A 5,000-nucleotide genomic window follows, 5' to 3' on the forward strand; every position below is an offset into this window, starting at 1 on the left:
GTACACTCTATTAAATCGACCACATATCGGCCATTCAAAACTTTTCTTGGTGCTAAAATAAAACTATTAGTTTGGAGCCGATAAAATATAATTTAAGCCAAAGATTTTCGTCAACAAAAGTAGTCAGAAACAGGAGGAATACGTTTCCAGTTTCCTCGCTCACTTTGGGCTCGGACTATTCCGGAGGCTATTACTAATTTTCAATTCACAAAAGCGCATGCTTACGCAACCTGACGAAACCGGAACACACACACACACGCACACACACACACACACACATGCACACACGTAAATGTCTACAGTTGTTTCAAAGTGGCCAATTGACGACTTATGCGCAGACGCACATAAACAGTCGTACACTTACTCAATACGAAAAACAGTAGTCCGAAGAATCCAAATAATACGAATTATCAATCCTTATCTAATAAAAATTTAGAACAGTTAAAATTATTTTTTTACATTTTGTAAACTGTGTAGATTAAAATTGTGTTTATAAACGTTTTGGAACTTATGCACTTTTGTTACCGTACTGAAATAATAATGTTGTTATTTAGAAAGCCATTCTTAACATGCAGAGGGGAGAGTGTTTTCTAAGTATTCCCTACTTTCACTTAACGATTTAATATAAAAGATATCGTAAAACTTGAATTTAACTTGAAAATACCATTTTTTAAAATAGCGCGGTAACAAAAGTGCATAAGAACCAACGTTTTTTTTTTGTGTAAGCATAACGGATAAACAAACGAAATAAAATTTAACTATTTTTAATTAAACTATTCTGCGTTATTTTGTCAATATATGTTTTGTCTTTAGTCAAAGAAAGAAAAACCCTTCTAGGAAGGTTTACCAGCGTAGAAATGAACACCGGTACACCTGTCTCGTTTTTGTGAATTAAAAATGGCGAAGTGAACATTTTCGTACCTTTAAAGCGCTTCGCCATAATAAATCTTTATTTATCGCAAAACCTAACAAAGGCCTCTGTCGGTTGGTTGGTTGGTTGGTTGGTTGGTTGGTTGGTTGGTTGGTTGGTTGATTTTGTTTTACGGCATATCAACCTTTTTCAGGTTATTTAATGCCAAATCTAGTGATTTTGAGGAACAATTTTTTAATGGAGTATATTTGTTTTTTTAAGTCGGATTCTATTTAACTCATAGTTGGGACCCTAACAGGTACTACCACTCTGGATCAGAGTGGACGTGGTACCAATGGCAATTAAAGGGTAGTTCCACACTCCCCAAGGCCCGCAAGCTGGGGCATCATCATCGGATTGTCATACTTGATCATCAAGATTGTGTTAATAAAATGATGATCATACTGAAGGAGGGACACCTCTAAGTTTGCTCAGTTGGCTCCGGTAGATAGACATGATTTCATATATATCAAGAGTAAGTTCCAAAAATGTCTAGTTAAATGGGTAAAAAATTTCTAATTTGATCGACATACTAGTTCTATCCACCCCCGCCTCTATAGTCTATATAAAAATTATGAGGAAGCTACGATTTTCTCATTATATAGCTCAATATCTCGCCACTGTTCTGGAACCAGTTTTGGAATACTATAGTTCATTTGGTATTAAAATTTCATTTACATTTTTGAATCTTATACTAAACTAGCCTGGGTGTTTGGAGGTGCGTGTTGAGCAAAAAAAAAAGTAGTAGTCGGAAGGCAGGCTCGAACCCGAACCGCGAAGGAGGAAAATAACGTGAAAAAAAATTGACGTCTTTGTCGTTGCGTCCATCGCCAAGCCAGAAGTGGCGATGGTTTAAGTTAAGGCTAGTCAATCGAAAAGAGGGGATGACCTTCGAAATTTTTCGAATTTGTCGTCCGAAGAAACGATACCGATTTCATGAAAATCCGTCGCCTCTGTCAAAAGTTTTAGGCAGACATACAAACATACATACATACATTTAAACAGGCAGGTGTGATTTATTTAATAGATAATTCTCATACGGACAAATTTATAATTCAAGCTTTTTCATTCGTTCTCCTTCTAGAGATAATATATGTACAGATATCTTTTATTGTAGTCGACTTTATATTCCTATTTTCGTGAAAATAATGAAATCCGCCACTATGTCGATTGAATTTAGTTTTAGATAAAAAAAAAAATGGCTATCATTGTGGACTGCTGAGACGAGACGGCAAAATCTACAATTTGGCAGTTTCTTTCGTTCTTGCTAATTATTATGACGTCCGGTCTTCTAGCTTAGATAAGTTTATCTGTCTGTGCCTTCATCAGTCAAAGAAGTTTGTGGTTATTGTTTTAAAGTGCAGTCTCTGGTTTGTGTTTTTACCATTTATTCGCATGGTCGAGGTGCAGTTGTTTGTAAAGCTCTCAGCGCACTGCCTTCCCCACGCAGTCGTGCATTTTGCTATATTTCTAGTTTGCTTCATTCATTTATCAATTGGTTCATCGTTTCGTCCCTTTATCAACAGAGTCTACATTTACTCTTTTCCTGTGATTTATCTATTTTTGCTTTAATGTGGTTCGTTCTAATCGCGTTCTTCTGTGCAGCTGGCAGTAGATACTCTGTTTCTTTATTCATATGTTCTTTTTCTTAGCCATGTCCAGGTATTTTTATGATTCTCTTCCTTGGCCATTTTTATGAATCGTGCACGTATCATTTTTCTCTTCCCACTTTTCTTGTTTTTTTTTTCTTCTGGTTGTATTGTTCCGTGTATTGTTCTTCTTGACGATGTCTCTCGCTGCGGTGATCAATCTTTCTATTTTCTGACTTATGGACTTTTCCAAGTCTTTTTATGTGCCTTCTAAACAATCTTCTACGTTTATCAGTCCGCTTCTCCCTTCATACCTTTTCACGAAGAGTCGGCCACTATCGTTTATTAGGTGTAATCCATTGTGCATTGTCATTAGTTTCCTCGTCTTCTGATCAAGATTCCTGTTCTTCTTTGATCTAGCCTATGAATAGTCCAGAGTATCTTATTACAGGGTGACACTATAAAATTGTCACCCTAGAAAAGACGACAGGATTCCATTTCCGTTTGATAAGAACTGGTTTTCTTTTATTGTTGCAAACCATCTTCTAGTTGTTCAGTTGATTTAAAATAAATCTGTAGTGTTAGTTTCTGTAGGGCTACACTTTTATCGTTCAACCTTGTAATGATATTTACTGCGTATTTATTCCTTTATAAATTTGTCGCCCTAAAGAAAACAGCATTACAGTTTTTATTGAAAAATAATTTCAGGTAACTTGATTATGTAGTAGAGCTGACATCTATTCTATGTAGCTGCCTTCAGCCTCAATAATCGTCTTGATACGGGTCCGGAACTGGGAGAATACTTTTTCCACAAGTGACAGCGAGAACGCGGCGAATACTCGGCGATCAGGCTGACTTTGGTGTTATGGAAGGTCATGTTGATGTTCCCGGACGTAAAAACAAACGAAGTAGTCCAGTGGGTTCAGTTTAGGGGAGGAGGAGGAGGGCCAGTTAGAGAAGGGTACAAAGTCGTAGCATTCTTTCTGAAGCCAAGCTTGAATCTCTTTGGACTTGTGGGTCGGCGCCGACTTCTGCTGTTACACCCAGAGTCTGCCAGTGGCCACTTGATTGCACCAGGATACCACCATACTCTTCAGCACATCCAGGTATATTTTAGTGTTGATTTTCAAGCCGACTTTTAAGATGTGGGGTAACATGATGTGGCCCTCACTTAAAAACACACCAAAAACGATACTTTGTTTACATTACACTGAGCAGGTCCTTATAATTTGACGCAATCTAGCGCTGCATTTTGAGGATGCTGGTAATGGTCTCGTTGCCATAACTTGGATCGGTAGAGAGCATGAGTTGTACAGCGGCATATCTCCAATCTCGCTCGTTGAACATTGTGCCACTTTCAGACATGATAGAAGGCTACTATCTCTCTTGGAATTTATATACAACTAGCCGACTAATAGATAGTCTGCAACATAAAAAGAAAACCGGTAATTAGATCTACTGTATAATTTTCTTTCTAAGGATTTCGTTGTTTTTCTCAGGTATTCTTTTCCAATCATCTTTTTCATTTCTATAGATCTGGTCGTGTCTACTTTTAGAAACACCAAAACTATTATTTAATAGTATTACGTTCACTAACCACTTTCATCTTCTTTTGAATGGGCAGTTCATACCCACTGGTTTCTCTAATTGTTGGCCTTTTTATCTCTAGTAATGCTCAATTTTCCATTCCAAATTTCAGTCTAATGTCTTGCCTGAATATTCTGGTTGTGTTTATTAGCTTTTCCAGTTCCTTTTTGCATTGTGCAAATAGTTTCAGATCGTCCATATACATGAGGTAGTTTATTCTTTTTTTTCTGTGTCTGTAAACTTGTATCCGGCATCACATTTCATAAGTATGTAGTTAAATGGCATAATGAACAGTTGTGCTGATAATAAGATTTCTTTAGAAGATGCCTCTCTGTATTCTCATCTCAGGCAGGTGTTGTATACCAGCTGTCATTTCCATGGCTTTTTTTTAATAATATTGGCAAGCTTGTCGGATATTTTGTGCAATCTTAAGCAACCAATTGCCCATAATCTCAATGGCTATGTTCTTTTTCCTGCTTTTTATCTCTTTCAAGATATTTGGATCTATATATAATAAACCGTGTGTCCCTTTATTCTTTTCTGGCATTCTTTGTGTTCCTCGGCATGTAGACCACAGGTGTTAGGGGTGCAGTAGTATATTTTATTAACAGATTTCGTTTGTATTACTCCCTTCATATATCTGTAGCATTGGTTCTCCGCCCACGCTTCGCAGTCTTCTACAGCAAAATGTTTGTGACTGCTGTCTATTTGATGCTTTTAAAATGCCACCTTTCAGAGAGGCTGATAACTTTCGAGCCGCTAACAGATGAGGAAGAAAAAAAAAACGCCTGTAATATCTGCCTTCGTTGACGATGACGACTACAACATCTTGTTATTTCAAGCTCTCGTTCATGAAGCATTTGCACTTGTGTCAGTGCAATTTATTTGTTCAGGGAGAAGAAAATAAAGAGAAA

General features: G+C 37.1%; 1 protein-coding gene across 1 annotated transcript in view; it reads left to right on the top strand.

The window, feature by feature from the left end:
- The window catches only part of LOC145270887 (A disintegrin and metalloproteinase with thrombospondin motifs 16-like), a 353,446-nt gene that overhangs the window by 333,034 nt on the left and 15,412 nt on the right, over positions 1-5,000 (top strand). The window lies entirely within an intron of this gene.

The sequence above is a fragment of the Euprymna scolopes genome, chromosome 4, assembly GCF_053919585.1.
Source record: "Euprymna scolopes isolate OS-2025 chromosome 4, ASM5391958v1, whole genome shotgun sequence".
Classification (NCBI taxonomy): domain Eukaryota; kingdom Metazoa; phylum Mollusca; class Cephalopoda; order Sepiida; family Sepiolidae; genus Euprymna; species Euprymna scolopes.